The sequence below is a fragment of the Misgurnus anguillicaudatus genome, unplaced genomic scaffold (genome assembly GCF_027580225.2).
Source record: "Misgurnus anguillicaudatus unplaced genomic scaffold, ASM2758022v2 HiC_scaffold_34, whole genome shotgun sequence".
In the NCBI taxonomy this organism is placed as follows: Eukaryota; Metazoa; Chordata; class Actinopteri; order Cypriniformes; family Cobitidae; genus Misgurnus; species Misgurnus anguillicaudatus.
The window spans coordinates 4,770,124-4,793,272 of record NW_027395284.1 but is presented as its reverse complement, the minus strand read 5'-3'; the positions used below and the strand labels follow the sequence as shown (position 1 = coordinate 4,793,272).

Below are 23,149 nucleotides of genomic sequence, written 5' to 3'. Positions count from 1 at the left end.
ATTTTAAAAGTATTTGATGAAGTATAATATGGTCCAACGGGCCGTATAAGAATTTACCCCGGGCCCTGTGCGGCCCTCGGGCCGCCAGTTCCCCATCCCTGCCTGAAGTGAAGCCGCATCAAAACGTAGAAAAAACAAGCGCCTGCAGTGCCTCTAGTGGACACTCCAATCGAAAGATACAGTGATATGTGCAGGAGCAATATTTCGTCAAAGTAAGCAAAATGTAGGAATACTATTTTTTGTGATTAACAAGACTACACAAAGCTATTGTGTTTTATTTACATTATATTCATGTATTTTTAAGCTATGAGTCTACTTTGTGTTGCATTAATGGTGTAAGTCTGTTTATTTTTAGAGCTTCACAGATGTGGTCACTATTAACTGTCACTGGCCAACCCTGGGGTGTTTCTCTTTCTTAAAATAAAGTGGAATTTTTCATAAAAATAAATGAGGCAGTTTGGCATTAACATGCGTTTTCATCGATCTGATCACAACTGGATGACGTTAATACCAGGTGTAAACGGTGTTCAAGGCGTTTTGAGCTCGTCCACTTTCATTCACTTTCAACCACATTCAGAGGTAGTTGAAAATCCTTTCGATCGGATTGCTTTTGTAGTGTAAACGCACATGTGGTTGAATGTGTTCGAACAGCCACACGCGACCGCCTTCTCTCCGCCCATTTATCTAATCTGAGCTACTGAGCACAATGTTTTACGTAGGTCTTTTCTGACTTCTGGTGCGAACACAGTGAACAGCTCTATTTTTAGCCTTTCATTGATAAAACTAAAGCAGCTGATCTCCGCAGTTTCATTTTGCAAGTGTGTGAAAGTTGCGCGATCCTATTTCAACAATTGCGCTGAAATATCAGAGAAAGCTCTAACATATACATGTACAAAACACTGTGCAGCATGTTTACTTACTACACAAGCAGTGGACTCCAACATAATATTAGTTCGCATCCATATAAACTCATCATAACTCCCATAAATGACAGCGGAGAGACTCGCCCGCCATCTCGACAGACCGCCCCCTAACATTCAGGACAGAAGCGGTCAAAAGTGGACGGATTTAAATACGTATTTAAAGTGTAAACATGATGTGTCTCTCTCGTCCACTTGTGATCTGATTGATGTAAACACATCTTAATACCAAGTGTTAACAACCCCAATGATAGTTTACCCAAATGAAGGTTTTACATTGCCAGCAATATGGGTTGTATGAGAAACAAACTTTACCTGTATACCAAAATGACTTATTAAAATAGGTAATTGTTAAATGTGCAGCTTAAAAGGTGCCAAAGTTAGTGAGGTTATCTTATTATCTGTTCCTCTCTGTCAAATTCTCTCTTTTGTAGTACATAGAGAGGTTACACTGCCAGTTTGATCTGCATGAGCAATTACTTTCCCTTTATGCATTTTAGTTCCACAGTCTGTAATTGTTATTCTTTTTTGGTGTTGCATATTAACAATGTGTGTTTTGCATGTGTTTGACAGAAAGGACACGATGTGCAGGCCATTGTGTGATATCCAGCATGGGAATTGCTTTTGGTTGAAACAGTAATAAAATGTTCCCCGTAAACTGTGATATTGTCTGAATTTAATTAAAACCAGTTTACAGAACATTGCGCCGTTATAGAAGTACAACTAAAACCATAGTTAAATTAAATATGTATCATATGTTGAAAACCAATTTTAATTAAGATTAATCTAGATCTTTTCAATTAACAACCAAGTGAATAGTTTCCCTCATGGAAGTGAATAATAATTTCTTGAATTTAGAGATGCCATTAATTTCTCTTGAAATGAGTCATATGAACTGTAAAAAATGCCTGATTTTAGAGTGCTGAACTGTTTTATAAAATTAGTTTTTGCCATAAATGATCACACGAGTGGGCAGTGGCGGAGCCAGAGGGGTGTCCAGGGTGGCACTGGACACCCTTGACATGTCACTGGCCACCCCGTGTGCCACCCCAAATTTAATGCGCTACTTTCACTTAATCGCTATGTTTATTTTCGACGTGCGGCAGCGCAGCACATTGTTAAAAACAAACATTATGAATATTAACCCTCCCTGCGGTCGCGGCGCAAACTCTTTATTTTTCAGTCACTGCGCAAAGAGACTTGGTTTACTCTGCTGATTTTGGACATACAGATATGATTTATACCATCATTTAAAACGTTAAAGTGTCATTTTTTGTGTGTTTATAAAAACTGAATGTTGTGCTTTTCACAAAATTAAGAAAATATATAATGCGCGTTCTGTAATCTCTCCACAGTGACGTCTTTTCAAAAACGCGTCAGAAAAATTACTGTGACTTAACGAATACTTTTCATACCATCAGAAGATAAATGTCTACATAATGCTTGGAATCTCTTTAAAATTATGTAAGTGAAGTCGTACATTGCTAATACTACATGATTTCACCGTATATGCTGGAAGTGTGGTAATTTTCTTGTGGACTGAATAAAGTCTAAGATCGCCAATTCTTTTTACAACAAAACCCAGCACCATGTTTTCATTCTTGACGTGATCTTTATAGGCTACTGTATGATTGTTAATTCGACTGGATTGCCACATTGAACTTGAAAGCGCGACGCGCATATCTGATAGTGCGTGTGCACAGATAGAGCTTAAACGACTTCATGTTCGCGTCGTTTTGGCTTAAACGGACAAATGCTCATATGTCAAAATAGCTGTCTTGGTGATTTTCATACTAAACATTTGGTTACTGTACGTCTTAAAAGAATAAACATTTTATTGCATTCGGTCTTAACCTAACCTGTTGAAGTCTATCTGTCATTAAAGTCAATTAAATATCAAAAGAAAAAAGAAAACTTTTACATCTTCTGTATCTTCGTAAATAAAGATTAATCCAAACATCTTTTGTGTTGAGCTCTGCTATTTGAAGTAAGTTTAAGGTTTATCATGGAGTTTAGATTTCCTGATCTTTTGCTTCATTAAAGGGATAGTTCACAAAATGAAAATCCTGTCATCATTTTTACATCCTTATGTTGTTCTAAACCTGTACGAATTTCTTTTTTCTGATGAACACAAAAGAAGGTAGGAATAAAAACAACATGATGGAATTCAGTGGATATACCATTAATTGTATGCTGACCATCATTTATCAAAATATCTTCTTTTGTGTTTATTAAAATAAAATACAGGTTTAGAACAACATAAGGGTGAGTAAATGATGACAGAATTTTCATTTTTGGGTGAATCCCTTTAACAGACAGTAAATCAGATGTAAGAAATTCACAGATTTAAAATTCACCCTTATTATGTTTACATCTAATGCGATCAAAAGATTAATTTATGCTTTCTTGATACATGTTTATACGTCATTTTCTTTTATGGACTATGGACCCCCTAAAGTAGCTTTGGCCACCCCCTGGCCACCCCATTAAAAAAATTCTAGTTCCGCCACTGCGAGTGGGGTGAAATAAGTGAGTGGTATATGGTGGGCCACTTCTTAAGTACACTGTCAGAAATAGGGGTACAGTAGGGGTCCATTTCTGTCCCCCAAGGTACAATCTACACAAAAGTACCCCATAGGGCTCATTATTGGACCTTAAGGTACATGTATGTACCTTTTTGAGGGTCAAAAAGGTACATATTTGTTCCCAACCATTAAAAGGTACATATATGTACCATTTCTTTTAATGAATAAGGTACAATGTTAAGAGACAGCCTCTGTCATTTTTTTTTAATTGTTGTTCTAGACAACTGCTGTAAATAACCATTGTAACCATTGTGTCAATTTTTGTTTCCTTTAGTTGGGCACATGGGTCTTGAAGTAGTTTTAGTTTTCTTCTGTTCATTGACAGTGTGTTTAATTTAAAATTTTAATTAAAAAAAAGTTAATTTCACTTATTAAAACTGTGATATGAACTCAAAAACTGCAATTGATTAACCATAACTTAAACTGAATAAATACTGAATCTGAATCCCTCACACATCCACCTGAAAAAATGCGCTTTTATTTTGACACGCGCCCATCCCCCACATCTCACGGTCGGAGTTGAGCTTCACAGAGCAGCGCAACAGGAGGACGACACGACAGACATGAAGAGCATTAGGTAAGCAAAGCACTGTAAACTCCTTCGTCGTCTTTAAAGCATCTTTAAACTTTAAAAACATGTTGCTTGTCGTGAATCTTGATTTTAATACTGATTCGGTTACGGTAATTTGTGTAAAGTTGTATACAACGCGACATTGACACAGCACTATTGCCTCAGAGTCATTTTTATGAGCAGGTTATAATGTGCATTAAGTACACCACAGTTCTGTAAGTGGAAAAATAATTTATATTTATGTGTGTTTTCTCACAGTTCAGCGCAAACGTTTCCCGCGCAAGTTTGAATCTCTCTCAGTCAGGGGGGATTGACTGACAGACGAACGTTACTCTACCAAACGGTTATTCACTTATAAAACCTTTAAAAGGTAACGTTATCACATTTATTAATGTATTTATTATGTTGTTTGAGTACACCACAGCTCTGTAAGTGAAAAATTAATTCATATTTATGTGTTTTCTCTCACAGTTTAGCGCAAATGTTTCCCGCGCAGGTTTGAATCTCTCTCAGTCAGGGGGGAGATTGACTGACAGACTAACGTTACTCTCTACCAAATGGCTATTCACTTATAAAACCTTTTAAAGGTAACGTTACCACATTTATTAATGTATTTATTATGTTGTTTGAGTACACCACAGCTCTGTAAGTGAAAAATTAATTCATATTTATGCAGGGTTTCCGCGGGGTTGTAAAAGGTAGTAAAAGGTAGTAAATTAAAATATGCCAAATTAAGGCCAGTAAAAAGTAGTAAAAAGTAGTAAACGTCATCTGACGAGGTAGTAAATTTTCGATTGCCTTTTGTAATGTTATGATGCCTGGAAATTAGTTCAAATCACCTGCATATCTGGGCAAATAATCAAAGATCTTTCGTCTCTGGGATGTGATCAAAGCCTGGAGTGGAGCCAAATCACGTTCCTCTCTCCACTGTAAGCGTTCTGTTATCACTACGCACCGGATCCACTCCGGGTTTTCTGACTGTATCACGTTAAGCTGAGGTAAAAGTTTTTTAGCTAGCATGGTCAAACTTATAAATGCAGGAAGGCTCCGATGTTTTGAAGATCGATAAAGGCGTAAAAGACGATTGACTTGGCTTAGCGAAATGATGAAGATTGGCAAGCCCTTCAGTTCGTGGGCTAAGAAAACCAAACAGGTAACTTGCGTGTCTTTGCACAAGGGGTCCTGTATTTTGGGGGTAAATGATTTCTCACGTTACTGATCATCCGCGTCACGCTTTTTAATGCTATGCTGATATAGCCAGTGGCTGGTACAACGGGTTTGTTTAACTCGTGGGTAAACTTCATGTGGCGCCACAACAACCAAAAGGCAGATGACATCCAAATCCCTTGAGAGCGATTGACGAGGAATCATAAGAGGAGACTGCTTCCGAAATGGTCTCGCGGGACTTTGATGTCATCCACCTGTCGGTTCTTGCAGTTGCATTTGCGTTTGGTCACAAAAACGTAACATTTGTACATATATTTAAGCACAGCAGTTTAAAAACAAGTGATTTTAACCATTCAAACACAAACAACAGTGCGTCCGCTGTTTCTGTGTCAGAGGAGCACGCTAGCCGCCCATTCGTTTCTCATTGAGCTTGTGTTGTACGTATTTTTGCCGCTTTATTGGCCTTAAATAACACATATGCCTCAAAAATCCCGTCTTTGCAAATATCCTCATATAAACACGACCATTTAGGTCTTAGGAGAAAGTAAACAGCAGAAACTTTTGCGCATAAAATAGCACATCAGCGCTGCCTCTATTGTAACGTAATATTTAGTTGATAAATGTACAGTCATTCAATTTCGTTCACTATGGTTACAGTTTTCACTTTAATTCTTTTTTGTATGTTATATATGTCAAAATCTGTGTAAATAATAGAAAGGTCGCTGATTAACACTTGCCATTCAGTGTCGTGATGGTTTTAAAAAATATTCTGAAGGTAGTAAAAAAGGTAGTAAAAAGTAGTAAATTTAACTTAAGGATTTCTGTATAAACCCTGTTATGTGTTCTCTCACAGTTTAGCGCAAATGTTTCCTGTGCAAGTTTGAATCTCTCTCAGTCAGGGGGGAGATTGACTGACAGACTAACGTTACTCTCTACCAAATGGCTATTCACTTATAAAACCTTTTAAAGGTAATGTTACCACATTTATTAATGTATTTATTATGTTGTTTGAGTCCACCACAGCTCTGTAAGTGAAAAATTAATTCATATTTATGTGTTTTCTCACAGTTTAGCGCTAACGTTTCCAGCGCAAGTTTGAATCTCTCTCAGTCAGTCAGGGGGGAGATTGACTGACTGACTGACTACTCACCACCAAACTGTCATTTACCCAGAAACCTTTTAAAGGTAAGGTTACCACATTTTTTAATGTATTTATTACGTTGTGTGAGTACACCACAGCTCTGTAAGTGGAAAATTAATTCATATTTATGTGTGTTTTTTCACAGTTTAGCACAAACGTTTCCTGCACAAGTTTGAATCTCTCTGTCAGGGGGGAGATTGATTGACTGACTGACTACTCGCCACCAAACAGTTATTTACCCAGAAACCTTTTAAAGGTAACGTAAACAAATTTATTAATTTATTTATTGTCTTATTTGAGTACCCCACAGTTCTGTAAGTGGAAAATTAATTCATATTCATGTGTTTTCTCTCACAGTTTAGCACAAACGTTTCCTGCGCAAGTTTGGATCTTTACCATTCAGGAGACTGGCTGACTGTTCTCAACTAACCATCATTCACACGCAAAAACTTTAAAGGTACCACTCTTATTTATGTTGTGAGTATACCACAGTTCTGTTAGTGGAACATTTATTCATATTTTTGTGTTTTTTCACAGATAAGTATAAAAAGTGCCCAGAGCAGTTTTCGATGTTTACCATTAAGGAGGCTGACTGACTATCATCTACCACCCGTCATTAACACAACAAAAACTAAAGAAATATTACTCCATATGGACCTATTCATTTACTCATTATGCTGTGAGTACACCACAGTTTTATCAGTGAAAAAAATTATATTTGTGTGTTTTCTCACTGCTTGGCATGGACAGATGTGGCCCTGTTAAAAATGTTTAAATGTTGTTTGGTTTAAGGAACAGCACACTGATTTTGTTATAAAATATTCCTGTTTGGACAGTCTGTTAAAGTCATAAAGGAATGGTTGATATATTTCATAAGGAAAGTGTAAATGTAATATTAGTTTTTAATGTTGTGAATTTGGACTGAACAACACACTTCTGTTTTAAATCTAAACCTTTTGTAAAATAAATGATTATTCAATAAACTCACTGTGTATTTTATCTTTTTCTGTTATAATTTTTTATACTAATGTTTAAAATGTACCTTTACTCTAAACAATTGGCTAAATCAACACAAATATATTCAGTCATATGCACTTATAATTTAATTTTTACAGTACTTGAAATATATGTATAAGTTTTAAAACCATAGACAATGAGTGGACCCTGTCAAAGCCAATTTTGTACCCTTTTTGAAGGGTCCATTTTTGTACTGTTAAATAAAGGTACAAAATTGTCACCGGAGGTACAAAACTGGTCTCTTAAGGTACAAATCACAAGGGTACAAATTTGTACCCTCTGTCAAGGGTACAAAAACTGTACCCTTGAGGGTACAGCCCCAGTGACAAGCCATTGTACCCCTAAAGGTACAATTACGTACTTTTATTTCTGAGAGTGTACTTCACTTGGTAGGTTTTTTCCTCAGTGTCTGAAGTTTGCTAATTATCCATGATTTCTCTCTTGAGATACCACATGCGTGCATGTTTGTTTATGACAAGATCATAAGCAGCGCCTGATGTGCTGTTCTGTCATGCCGGAGAATGATGAGCTCCCTGATCTCTGCTTCAGTCCAGTGTGCTGAATCTTCGCTGGGTCAAAGAGCTGAATAATAACTTCTGATTGCATTGACACAGGCATCCTCACTACCGCACGCTCCTTACGGCATTGTTTCTGCATCTTGTTCTTGCTTTCTGTGTATGTTATGGCAATGTTACTTGGTCCTCTTTCTGGGAGTGATCCCAGAATATTTTGTTTTTGAAAATCATAACGTTTCGAAATTTTATTCTGATGCTTAATTTCCATCTCCTAATGTCTCAGCGGTTCTCAAGTCAGATATAGTTTACAAACGTTAAAATTTTAGGATAAAAGGGTGTGCTAGTCTGATCATTGCTAGTGGTTTCGGGCCAAAGCGGCGCTGTGTTCATCTTTAAAAAGCTTTAAGGGTGGTTGTATACATTTTGACAGATTCTGCACATCAAAGCTCCGTTTGATGACAGCTAGAACAGAGGTCCTTAACCACCTGGTCGCAACACAGTACCGGGTCGTGGATAAGTTGCCACTGGGCAAGAATGTCCTGAAAAAATGTGTATAATAGCCACGTAATAGCTTACTCGGGTATTTTGTCCTTTAAGAGCTGACTTCAAATAATATTGATCATCTCTCTCTCTACCAGCGCATCAGCGATCACATTGCTGTCATTAGAGTTTGAGCATACAGTACTTCTAAAACACAATCAATCAAATAATTACAGAGGTATAACTTTATGAACTTTATTGTCAATATGTGAAGACATTAAATTCTGTAACATCGCAAATGACTGAAAAGTAATTTCAGAATTATCCAGCGATCGTGGCACCATGGTTAAAATAAACTCTTTTACTGCAGTACTAATATTTAACGGGTACACTTTTACGTAAAGGAACCTAAACATTTAGCCATGTGTCAATCATCATTGAAATCATATTGTAAACTGGAGTCTCCGTGCCTCAACTTAACTTTGATCAAAGTTTACAATTGCCAGATTTATCCTGCCTTTCACACAGCTGTATCCCAGGTTTTCTTAGGATGTTAACCTGAAAACAATGGCTTTCTCCGTGAAGATTGATTTTTGCAGGCTAATGTCTCTGGAGTGAGCTTAAACTGTGGAATCGGCCATACCCATGAGTAGAAGACCATAGATAGTAGATTATAGTGGAAAGAAAAGCAAGTGCGCATTAATTACGTGTGCACAATAACACGTGTAAGTGGTGTGTGAGAGAGATTCTTTCAAGTTAATTGCATATTTGATCTTTTGGGTGTAAAAGTCAGCAAATGCTAAAATTACTCTAAAGTAAGTTTGTTTGCTGATTTATTTTAATGAGTGTGTTTATAAATGTACACTTCTTGACCACAGTTGAAGATACTTTTTTTATAAGCATGAGAACAAGCATTAGCAGTGTGTGGGGTGGACGGATATTTTACATTATAGTTTATAGAGCAGATATAGAGAATATAGTGTGGTCAGATGAGAGCAAAACAATTTATTTTAGGGGTCCATAATAATGCATTAATCAGGCATTAATTAAGGATTAATTAAGTATATAGTTAAACTATATTAACAATGAATTACAGCTTATTAACCATAAATAAGACAGTAATTAATGAATAACTGAAAATACTGTGACTATATTACCCATTACCAATTAAAGCAACACTATGTAGTTTTTTACCTTTAAATAATGTCTCTAAAATTATTTCAGTGATAGAACAACTTTTAACTGGACAAATTGTACTGTTGCTGGAACCTGAGCAGCCTCCTAGCTGCTACAAGCACACTCTGAAAGTGGCGGTGGAGGGTAGGAAACACAGCCCCGCCCCTCCCCCTGCCTGCAGAAGAGTGTCTGATACCAGGCACTGTTGCGCTTTTCAACCACATGGGGAAGCTGTAAGTCATTTTTACATGGAAACTACATAGTGTTGCTTTAAATAATTAACTATGGGTAAGAAAATAATTAATTGTTAACTGAATATATAGTATGACTATGTAAGCCAATATTTACTAAATAAACTTAATGACAAATGTTTCAATTATGTGTAGTAAGTAAACTATATAATGCTATACTAGTTAAATTTGAGAATCAAATCAATTAGAGAGCATTTATAGCATATTATTACTATTAGAACTGCTACCAATAACTTGCTAATATCATCTAATAAAGACAAGTTAATCCCCCTGTTCTGAAGTAAACTTTACCTTTTATTATTGATTGGTATTTACATTTATAGATAAAGTATTAAGCCAACAATTATGTAAAATTTTAATTGATTTTACAACACTTACTAATAAATGGCCAATAATCTTCAGGGCTCAACATTTACTCTTGTCCGCTTGTCTGGGACAAGTGAATGTTTACGATGGGTAAGTGAGAGAGAATTTTACTTAAGGAAGTAACTTGAAAATGCCACGCGCACTGAGCACGCACATCCGCCCAGGCCTCGCACATCCACCCAGAACTCTGACGTCCGCCCAGACCTTTTAATGCTTTTTAATTACTGATAGTTTTCTGCTGTTGCCCTGGCTTTCCATGACTTTTTGCACCTCCCTTCCTTCATGTGTTCAGTATTTTTCCCTGTGTCATCTCACATTATTACATATAACTTATTTTAAGTTTTGGTTTCTTTGTATGTATGGATTACTTGGGTTGTTACCACCAACATCAGGTGAAGATTTCATGTCAATAGCACCTTTGGAAATAAAAATATTCAAATTAAATACTTATTTCACACTTATTTCCCCAGCTGTATGTATATAAATCCAATATCCACCGTGTTATTCTGTCATCTTTCTCCCTTTTTTCCCAAAACGCAATAAACGCCACTCCTCCTTTTTTACAGAACGCAATAAATCCGCTCCACAAATTACAGTGAACAAAATAATACTTAAATAGCTTTGATAAACCTGTGATGGTTTTCTGTGACGGGAAAGAAATGTAAGCCATGAACATCTAACTCCCATCTTGTTCTCCCGACAGCATCTAGCTTCTCTCGTGCTAACACATTGACCCCAGTGGATCTTATGAAAAACTTTACATTATTTTACTCAAAGTCAACGAGAATCACAGCTGATCGCTGTGAACAATGTTAAGCGACGACGTCAAGTATAACCGCAGCAATGACAGTGTTCCTAATATGATAAATTAAGTGTTTTGATTAATGCCATTAATGTTTATTTTTTAATCAGTGTGTACAACTAGTCAACTAAATGAATATAAAATGGCAAAAATGAATGCACATTTAAATATTGATTCAATAGATTTATAGAATTTTGAAAAAAGTCATGAATTTATTGCATTTTGTGGAAAAAATAATTTGTTTTTATAATAAATCTTTGAAAATCAAGTTATGGATTTGAATTTTTTATGTTTTTATAACCTAAAGATGCTATGTGAAAGTTTGTAACAGAAAATAGTGGTTTTCATCTTGTCACTTTTTTGTAATATGTATATATATGTGTGTGTGTGTGTGTGTGTGTGTGTGTGTGTGTGTGTGTGTGTGTGTGTGTGTGTGTGTATATATATATATATATATATATATATATATATATATATATATATATATATATATATATATATATATATATATATATATATATATATGTATATATATATGTATGTATGTATATAAATATAAGTCTGAATATATAAATGCAAATTGTGACTGTATAGTTATAAGTTTGAATATATAAATATAAATCTAAATAAACGACGGATTGAATGTCCAGGTTCATTTCCGTATACAGTATGCGTCACATACCTAAATGGCCAATGAAAAGTTGTGAAATCATGTCATCTGATTTTCACATATATCCATTTGGTGTCAAAGCTGTCAATCACGCCACGTATCTTCCGCCTGTTAAGCGTCTTGCCGGTCTCGTAAAGTTTCATCGAAGATCAGCACTGGATATAGCCGAATAAACATAGCCTGTGAGACAATATCTTTCCTTCATCGAGGTAAACGTTCCCACTGACGCCAGACGTATGTCTAGGAGTGACTAAATTACGGTAGGACTGTGCAAACAAAGTATCTGTCTAGCATAGTGTTATTTACGCTGGGGACATCCCACCACTTTTTGAAGGCGTTTGGTTAAAATGTTTTGAAAAATCAAGCGATGCTTAAGACTGGTTTTGTGGTCCAGGGTCACATATGTTGCGTTGTATGCTTATGGTGTGTTTTCTTGTACATATGTAATGAAATTCATTGCAATCATTGACTAAACGCGCTGCTGTTTTCTACGGTTTGGTGCTTTTGCACTGTTCGGTTGAGCTGGTGTTGCAGGGACTGTTATATCTGTGCAGTCGACATTGTTGAGGGTTTTATGTTTAGTATTTTCTTGGTGTTGACTAGCCTACGCTGTGCCCATTTTTGATGCGCCGTTATTCAATATTTTCCCCGTCCTGCATTAATGTTTTTTTTCTGATCTTTTGTCCCCACCACTTTTCAACACAAACTGACGCCCCTGCTGTCTAGCATTACAGTACCATATCAGTGTATTAATTCATTGTCCCTTCATAGCTTGCAAGAGACATTTGATACACTTATAATTAATATTAAATAAAGTAAGCGTATTTAACTAAGACGTAGGCTATTTAATAAACTGAGCGTTTTCATCTGTCAATATGAAACGCGACTTGGGCATTCTAATCAATGATCGGAAGAACGCGTATCGACCACAGTTACTGTAAAATATGCACGTATGTCCATTTAAACTCAATTTTAGTCAAATGTGGATTATATCATTACACTGGCAAGAATATGGTTGCACGTAAAGATGCCATACCAAGTATGACAAGGTGCAGTACTTTACCTGTTTTCAGCTTTTTAAACTCACTGTTATTGACACAAAAGGAGAACATTTGAGTTTGGATCCATCTATCCTTTTTTGACTTAACATGTCCTGTTGATTTGTGTCAAGTCACGTGTGAAACTCCCTGAAGGAATTTTATCAGCATTTTACAACAGAAGATCTTTAAGACATCTTGCTCTATTTTATCTCAAATTGCAATCAAAACGTCTGCTTCCATCCTCTACTATTCAGATAATTGTTGATCATCTTTGAATTTCATTTAATGAATTGAGTGAATAGATGAGTGCATTGAACAAGAAACTGGAAAAACAAACCAAGTTGAATGAAACAATACCTGACCAAGAACAAGAGAAACACTGGGGTATAAATACTCAAGGGATAACAAGGTAACAAGACTCACCTAGAAAACAATCACACAAGGACCAATCAAAAACAGAACTACAGCAGACTACAATCATGGATGACAGGGTACAGAACTTTAAAATAAGAGTACAAAATAACACAGAACAGGAACAAGTCCAAAGACATAAAACAGGACCATGAGAGTGTTTTACACAAAAGGTTGCAATTAAAGAAACGTTTGGTTCAATATTAAAGATATTTATCAGGGAATAAGTTGCTCAAGACTGACGCCTTATCCTTTAGCTTAATCCTTTATCAAGATGCTTTGGAAGTAGCCAGCCCTTAAGGATCTGGCAGGAAAATGCACAAATTACTCTGTGTATATGCAAATTTTGAAGACATTCCTCCACATCATACAGTAGGTCACACATTGAACGTATGCAGCTTGCTTTGCTTTGCATGGAGGAGGACTACAGGTCTTTTGGTCAAGACAAAGTTTTTAGCCCTCTCATTAAAGATCTAAAAGATATTGAGGTAAGTGGCATTAAAGTATTGGTGTACTGATGAACTTTATCTGCCATTTGTGGGGATCATCTAAGCTCCCATAACACTGTTTTTTTTTCAAATATTGCAATATAGATAGGGGGACATTTAAAAAAGATCCACTGTACAAAGAAAGTAAGCACACTGTACAGTCATATAGGGATTTTGTTTAAAGTCAGACAAGCAATAATACATCTAGTGCTGGAGGTGTCAAATGTAACTCTCCATGCCAAACGAGCTGAACGCCTTCTTCACTCACGTTGAAGCACAAAACATCACTGCACTGAAGACCACACTTCCTCCTGGTGACCAGGTGTTGACGCTGTCCTTGGGCAGCATGAGGAGATCCCTAAGCAGGACCAATGCAAGAAAAGCTCTGGGTCCTGACAACATGGTGGTGTAGTGAGAGATGTCTTTACAGACATTTTCCATATCTCACTAAGCCAGTCTGTTGTCCCCACATGGCTTCAAGCCACTACCATCATTCCAGTCCCGAACAAGTTGTCTCCCTCCTGCTTCAATGACTATCTTCCAGTTGCACTTACTTCTATCCTCCTTAAGTGGTTTAAACAGCTAGTCATGCACCACACAAAGTCTGTCCTACCCCCCTCTCCAGATCCCTTCCAGTTTGCATATCAGTCCAACCACTCAACCAATAACACTATCGCCACTGCCCTCCACTCAGCTGGACAAAACAATTTTGTTTTAACACAATCATCCTCCAACAGCTTATTCACAAACTGGTTCAGCAAGGATTTAACACCACGTTGTGCAACTGGCTGTACAACTTCCTGACTGGGAGACCTCAGGCAATATGGGTCAGCAGTAACACATCCAGCACCATCCCACTGAACAAAGGGGTTCCTCAAGGATGTGTGCTCAGCCCCCTCCTCTTTACTCTGCTGACTCATAACGGCACACAATCACATAGCTCTAACATTTTCATTAAGTTTGCAGATGACACGACTGTGGTGGGGCTCATTAGCAAGAAATTAGACAAACTGCACTAGTGAGGCTGACCATCACCAGTGCGACTGTAGAGAAAATGAGCACCACAAAGTTCCTGGTGTGCACATCACAGAAGACCTCTCCTGGCGATTTTATTTCCTCTACAAACTGAGGAGAGCCCCAGCCCCATATCATGTGCACTTTCTACAGAGGCACCATCGAGAGCATACTGAAAAGATAATTAGTGTCGCTCTCCCCTCCCTTCAAGACATTTACAGCACCCATCTCACCCGCAAAGCGCTCTGCATTGCAGGTGATCCCACTTGACACACAGCTTCTTCTTAATTTATTTTTAGCACAATACCCATCATACCTGCACTGTTGCTTATTTCACTGGTTCTGCCACGTGTATTTTTATATCATATTTTTATCTGTATATATGTACTGTGTTTATTTGTAATTTATTTACAAATTCTACCATTGGTGTTTAAAGTTTAATCTGTACACACCTAGGGCATGAGAGTAATGCAATTACAATTCTCCTTATGTGCTAAACATGTGGCAGAATTGACAATAAAAACAGACATGACAGGACATTATTTTCATGTATGAAAAAAGTTAAGTGATAGTGACAAGTACATTAATAATCTTGTCACAGTGAAGAAGTTGTTTACTTACCTGGATTTAAATCGGCGAGTAAATAATTTTTCATATTTGGGTAATGATGCTAACAACAAACCCAGTGATGTTCACGTAGTGACAAAGTTTCTTGTCATGCAGATCAAAACTGGTGTTTTCTTAAGATGTTGCCAAGTTTGATTAAAGACAAAATTGAAAACCCATCTGAAAATGAAACATGGCAGCTGGTTTCGCTGCTACAAGAAATAGTGAAACTTATATGTGCACCAGCTGTTTCTGCTGGTAAGATAGATTACTTACAGGTTCTAATTGATGAGTATTTGCAAACTTGATGACATTTTTTCCCAGTCACCCACTGATACCAAAACACAAATTACACCAGTCGCTACCCAGACTTGTTTTTTTACTTTTGGCCTTTAATTAGATTGTGGACACTATGATTTGAGAGCAAACATACAAACCTCAAAAGGTGTGCTCGAAAAAGTGCTTTGTTAAAACTGGCTGAGAAACATCAGCTTCTTCAGGCGTATCTTTTTGCTGGCAGCTCCCTTCCCACGAGACACTGAAGTTGAGAAAAGCACAGAGTTTTATCCTGGTGATTACAGTGAAGACATCAGACATTCAGTTTCAAGTATGAACTTTGAGCATATGAACACAGCCAAATGATGTTACAAAAAAAATGTGTGATCAATGTCTGATAATTCTCATTCATCAGGGAGTGTCAATAGTTACACTTTGTAACTTGGAAGCATCAAGCTATTTTCCTTCTGAACATGGACGTTTACAGTATTACACCAGCAGAGAGAATGTGCTGTAGAGATATTAGGAATTTGTTGGATTACTCCCCATTGCCAGATTACAGTGTTTGTGGGATCCCTGAATTTATTCTTTAATCCTCATTTCTGTTTTCTGTAGAGCAATGTCTACCTGGTATTGTTTGATCTCTATGTGTGCTTTTTGTACGAATAAGTGACAATGTATTTTGAAAAAAATGTGGTTTGTGATATGATCTTAATTCTTTTAAACCTAATCTTCTATATTCCCATGTGTGCTTTGATACTTTGTATAGTTTCAGAAATTGATATGGTTACTCTGGATTTAGAAGTGATGCCTGGTCTATCATCATGTTCCTCATCATTTTCTCTGTCAAGTGCAGCACGTGGCCTTTCTTGCCTTACATCCCACTCAAAGACAGCCACGCCAAGCCTAAACTCAACACACGTCTGGCAGTTCCAAGATGTGGCCTAAAACATTTCAAGTCCCTTGGGACAAGATGCCTCCTCGAATCTGTTCAGAAATTTCCGCAGGAAAAAGATTTAAATCTTCTGAAAGGCACCAGATGGTAAGAATTCTCGTTGATGAAATGCTCAAGTTTAAACTTCTCCTAACTTTTCCCTAAGAGCACAGTGTCTTACAGTCTGCCAGAAGATTGTAAGGGAATAACGCAACACTTCTGGGGATACATTTCTAAGTGGCTTTGTTAATGGGAGAACGATATACATAACTCCTCTTACAAGTGAAGGCACAAAGCCACAACAGCAGCTTTGTATCTTATAGAGCAAAGCCAAACACAAGATGCAGGAGAGGACCAGCTGACATATATGGCTGTGTGAGATTTGAACCACAACTTCCAATTGAACAGAAACATTAGAGACTAAACGCCAGCGACTAGTGGACATTTACAGTATAGCCATGAGGGGAATGCTGGTGTAGAGAAACAGAAGTAAAAAATCGGATGGAAAACTTCATTAAGTCAGCAGTTAAATTCCACACCAGCATCTTCAGTTGAAAAAATGGCCTTACTTTTTCCGCCATATGTCTATCTGTGCCCAATTCAAGTTGCTTACTAACATCGATGTCCTGATTGCTTTCGAAATGTCCATGAATAAATATGAAAAGGCCATCATTAAGTATTTTAAAAGCAGATCAAAACATGGAAAGATGAAGAATGTTCTGTCCCAGGCTGATAACAGAGATGGACGCCTGCTTATCAGGATTCTAATGTCACATTTTTGAGAACATGAAGATGTAAATATTTCATTTTTTTCCCACACTAGTGATGTATGTATTCTGCAGCTTGCCACTGTACATCTGCATGTGATGTTGACGTAATAGAAACAACAACTTGGTGAGATACAACAAAAATGTAGAAGCATGTCTATGGTAACCATCTCAAAGACTGTTCAAAAATGTTGAAAATGATAATTTTTGCAATGGTAGAGCAGGCAAATGTTGTACGATGGATGATAAACCTAGAGGGACTGCAGTTGTAATACTGTGCTGTGTACATCTGTCTGTCTTCAATCTGCAGTATCAGTAGGGGGTTTGTTAGAACTTCTTCAGATGTTGGTCATTTAAGGGCTTCCCCTCCTCTTATTATTTTGACTGTTTTAGAATTTTCAAAATGCTTTGATCAAAGTGATTATCAAATGATTATTAAATAACAACTTGTTACAGAAGATGTTTCTTTTAAATGGATCCAGAAATATGTTCTGAGAGTTGCCTGTCATCTTTCAAGAAGTCTGGCAAGTTGATGGACTTTTTAAAATCGTCATAAATCAACTCGGCACCACCACTTTTCAGGTCCAACTGCTTTGTCAGATGGCCAAAAACCCTGATTCTAATTATAATCAGAAAATATTAATTTCAAAGTTGAATTCCCCTTTAAATATACAATGGGGCGGTTTCCCGGACAGGAATTAGACTAGTCCTAGACTTAAACACTTTTAAGAGCTCTCCAAACTGAAAACAACTTTCACTTACAGATCTTAAAATACATCAGGGCCCTTTGTTTTACTTCAAGATGCACACAGGTAATGTTTTTAGTAAGGCATGTTGTTTAAAACTAGTTCCCTTTCAATACGGTTCACTTCGCATTGCGTCAGTTAGCTGACGCTATGGGGGAAAACTCCTGTTTACTCCGTGACTGAAGCCTATTGGTTAACGTCTGTACAAAGTACAGACCAATGACGTTTGAACCCGCGCGCGGGATGCACACGTCCTTATATAAGCGCGGTTCAAGCGTCAGGAGCTCATTAATTTCTCCTTCAGCGCGAACCTCTCGCTGCTCCGAAGAAGAAGCCTTACCTCGCCGTCGACAAAAGCCCTGCAGCGGAGTCCAGGCCTAGCGTCTTCCCTGCCCTTTCCGGCTGAGAACCGAAGACAGCAGAATCCAGGTCTAGCGTCTTCCCCTGCCACTTTCCGGCCGAGAACCGAAGATAGCCTTCGCTTGCCGTGGTACGAGCCCTGTGCAGCGGACACATGCCTGACGAGGTCTCCCCTGCGGCCGCCCGGTAAGATCAATATTTTTAATATAAAGCTGTAAGCTAAAAGAGCAGGCGCTGTTGTAATAGCGTCCAGCACAGCGGCTTGAGTGAGCCTCCCTTCTATGAATTTCAATTATGAAAGCTCACACTAGTCTGCCCGGTCATTTCTCTCTGGTTTAGACGGAATCAGAGGCAGAACGAATTTGTTTAACATACTGAGGCCCGAATACCTCCCTTTATTCAGTCCCGTCCTATATCAGTGCGCTGAATATTGGTACATTCTTATATACCCGGTTTTTCTGCCCTTTTTAATAAACGGCAAAACCGCGGGCCTCACGGCAGACTTCCTCTCTGCGATGGGTTCAGTCTGACATTAAACCACCTAGACATACTGCTCTGCTCCGTGAGCCGTTCGGGTCACCGTCACTACTGAGGCTCGTGCACCTGAACGGCCGAGCTCTGGTCTTCGCAGCACAGCTGCGTCGACATAGAACTGTCTGGGGCAAGAGGGGTTAAGTCGTGCCTCGGCTGGACTGCCCTGAAATGTTTTCTGTGTGCTGTTTATCCAAAACATACTGTGTAATACTGTTGGTTATGCGACCTCACTATAGTGGCGAACGGTATTGAATTCCTCTAAAAAGAGTAATTTCCGTGCTTACTATACTGTGTATTGACACCCCACGGTTGTACGGTGTCTCTAAACACTTTCTCGCCTTACTGACAAGCAATCAGTAATACGCACACACGGCCCGCTGTCCATAATTCTATCGACGCTTGCCGAATAAACCCCGGTTTGGCCATATACTGTGTATTGACACCCCACGGCTGTACGGTGTCTCTAACAACTTTCTGCCAAATTCGCTCGCAGCCCACCTCAGTTTCTCCGCTACGATGCTGACGGCGCAAACGAGCACGGTCTTACGGCTGTCATTCTCTCTTCCTAGAGAGACGGCAGCCTCAGACTTTTGCATGGCTCCAAGCATTTGAATTGCGCCCTCTCCGGACGGCTACTCAAAAGCTTACAGCCAAGCGGTTTATGACGTTTTTCGGTCATACAGCTGATTTATATCAGCGGATCCGAAGACGCTCACACCTCCGCTCCGCTCCAATACTCGGAGATATTAAGGGTAATATCAACCTGAAGTGAGCTTGCTACCCGCCACAATAAGTTTCAAAGCTCAAAGCGCGCACAGACAGACGCGCGGTATCTCGTTTAAGACGGGCTCACGTACCCCTCTAACGAGCCTCAGAAAACTGAATATCGTGGCATTCTGTTCATAAGTCCACTTCAGTTTGACTAAGCAAAGGTCCCGCCCCGAGCTGACGGCCGGGAAGCTCATGCTTAAGTTACACACAGCTGCATGAAGTGCTACCATTACGAGATCGCCAGCATCTGCTGTGGGTTGAACACGCTTTACGACGGCAATCAGCCTTCGGCACGTGGAACGCCCGTTTGTCTCATATCAATCACCTTGTACTGTACATACGGTCCATTAAGGGGATGATTTTAGCACTGCAGCACTCTCGACCATGTTATTGTGATAATGCGGTCGGGCAATCTACGGTGGTTTCATTATTTACCGAACCAGACTGAGATCTCGCCCCCTGTACAAGCTGGCGAGTCATCTCCTTTATAAACTCATTGCATCGCTTTATAAGCTATGTTCAATCAGAGTGATACGCATCTCGTGCTTAAAATCTACCAAGATGCAGACATATTAACCCGTTACGATGGGCGTGCAGAGATTGCATCCGTGGGACACGACCTACATTACGTGTCTTATAACACGTTGACACGAGCTGCTAGGACCCCTTTCGCGAGGCGTCCTTATGCAAAGTCTGATCTATTCTGTCTATTGACAGCGAGAGTCTTCCCCCCGCGAATTGTAGGTGGAACAGCTTTCTCCTCACTACAGAGGCTCGTGCACGCCGGCTTTCTCCCCCTGCGTATATATATATATGTGGCTGTGATAACAGCGAACCACGCTTTTATGACCGACCATTTACTTTATTCATAAGTCTGTCATTTCTCAGATGCGGACGGTGCACGAGGCGCAGCGCTCTGGAACTGTCCAAGGTCCTGTATGACAGATACGTCTGACGTACATCAGACGATCAGCTGTTCATCGGCGTCACAGATCACTCACTAGCGCACCTGTCAATACAGGTTATTTATGGATCGTTGACGTTATCACCTCCCGTGACAATGAAGTCTACTCCATGTATGGATTAGATCCTCGGGCATGGTCTTAGAAGTTTCTCATTTGACATTTGTGACACGGCCGGCTGGTCCCCGCCGTCCACGTTGTCAGTTTACAGCTTCGACATCCCTGCTTCGCGCACTACTGAGGTTTGTTGCATTAAAGGTGCGCCGCGTAAGCTCACCTGTATGCACGATATGGGTTTTAATTATATGCGTCCACCGTGCGCTTAGAGAAGCTCACATATGCACGCTATAACATTTCGGTATACACTAAAGATGCGCTCGGAAAAGCTCATCTGTATACACGGCTGTGACACATACATACATTGTTGTTCATCTGTGTACGTTCACGGTGCGTTGAGTGCCCACTGTACGTTCATCAATCATATCTGTACACATTCACGGCGCGTTCTGTGCATTGATTTATCTATACGCATTCACGGTGCACTGAAGGGTTCACCCGTGTGCGCACAACTTATTATCAGAACGCATGACGGCGCGCTTGGAGAATCTTGCCGGCCTGTGCATTATAACACTCTGATTCATCTAAATGCATTCATGATGTATTCAAGTGTTCACCTGTGCCCGTGCAATTTATAGTCAATACACATTTACGGCGCGCTTGGACAGCTCACCGATCTGTGCACTATAATACTACCTATATGCATCCCGATGCGCTCGAGGGCGCAACTGGGTTCACACTATTGTGGTATCTGTATAATCCCACGCTACGAACCGTTCTGCCGCATATTATAGTCAGATCGCCGTTCGTGAGCTTCGCAGATCACTCACTATGTATGTCTGTTGCTTACAGTTGTTTTTTAGATGGATCGTTGAAACCATCGCACTGGCTCACGCCCCTCTATGAGCTATGTCCTATATAGAGCCCACTCTGTAAGAGTTTGGCTTTTTCATGGACTTGGTCTACAGGGGTATCTATATTTGATATCTGCTACACGGCCGGCTGGTCTTCGCCGTCTACGTTGTCAGATTGTACAGCTTAGACGTCCCTGCCCTACGAGCGCAGGTTCTCTCGGCTCAATCATGCACGCTCATGCGTTTTATGTGTACACCACGGTGCGCTCAGCGAGCTCACCAACGTGACTCTGAATTTACTTATCTCGCACACCCGCGGCGCGCTCGGTATCTCGCCGTCTTGTGCTATGTTATGTGCCCCCGGTGCGTTTAAAACCCCACCGTGTGCGCGTCAACATTTTATATGGTGCTTACACATTGCTTTAAAGCTGTGAATATGCCGGGTATAGGGCCACATGCAGTGTCTCTCCGGTAAGGCACTTCTGTACGTTGTGTATGCACGGCGTGATGGGATTACGTTCCCCCATAGCGTCAGCTAACTGACGCAATGCGAAGTGAACCTTATTGAAAGGGAACGCTTAGGTTACTCACGTAACCCCGGTTCCATGAAATAACGGGAACGAAGCATTGCGTCACTTGCCGTGCTACAAACGTCTACGCAGCGAGTGTATTCAGCTGCGCGCTTCAGTCAAATAATAATGAGCTCCTGACGCTTGAACCGTGCTTATATAAGGACGTGTGCATCCCGCGCGCGGGTTCAAACTTCATTGGTCTGTACTTTGTACAGACGTTAACCAATAGGCTTCAGTCACGGAGTAAACAGGAGTTTTCCCCCATAGCGTCAGCTAACTGACGCAATGCTTCGTTCCCGTTATTTAAGGGAACCGGGGTTACGTGAGTAACCTAAGCGTTATATTTCCTAATTAAACTAAGGCCTAGTCCTGGATTAAGCTAATCCTGGTCCGGGAAACCGCCCCAATATGTTACATTTTTGCATATCCAAAAACCACTAGGACAATGTTATATATTTTGTTTCTGGGCTTGCCTGTACCTGGCATGACGTCCAGGTTATCCGCGGTTTTGCCATAGTCCTACATGCAGGTGCCCGGCATTTGCAGTGCAGATGTGGATTGGGAATCAGTAGGCACAGGCGGACTGTGGGTCTAAGTCCCAAGACTATTTTGACACTTTAAATGTGTCTTATTGCAGCGCAGTTTCGGGTGTGGTTTGGGTCATGGTCTTTGTCAAATGTGTCGGTACAGAAAATTATAAATGTTCAGGATTTACATATTGTGAAGTTTTAGCTCTGTAAATACACCAGCCTGATGGTGTTATGAATGAACAATTATAAATCCTGAACATTTATAATTGCAGTAAGTACATATTTATTACAATTATTACCATTCTATTATACCTTTAAATCAATGCAATTTACATTGTTATTGTCTGGATATTGCACAGTAATTACTTGTAATATGTGGTTGCCCTGAGGATGGTCGCTTGACCAAAAGCTTGGTGATTAAATTTGCTTTAAGTATTCAAGTGTGCAGACAGTTTATTTATTTTTTGTAATATGTGGTTTAAAAATAATATTACCATAACATTACCCAGTTATAACTGATCTGTAAAGTAAAGTGCTACCAACTGGTTCTTACTATGTCATATTTT

The 23,149-nt window shown here is 39.3% G+C and overlaps 2 long non-coding RNA genes across 2 annotated transcripts in view; both read left to right on the top strand.

Moving 5' to 3' along the window:
* LOC141363413 (uncharacterized) overlaps positions 1–23,149 on the top strand; it is a 418,471-nt gene that overhangs the window by 25,710 nt on the left and 369,612 nt on the right. The gene's annotated exons all lie outside the window — the stretch shown is intronic.
* Positions 3,485–7,383, top strand: LOC129427829 (uncharacterized). Its single transcript, XR_012368891.1, has 8 exons — positions 3,485–4,082; positions 4,335–4,446; positions 4,548–4,663; positions 6,097–6,212; positions 6,312–6,428; positions 6,530–6,640; positions 6,742–6,841; positions 6,922–7,383. It is a non-coding gene; the product is annotated as an uncharacterized lncRNA (long non-coding RNA).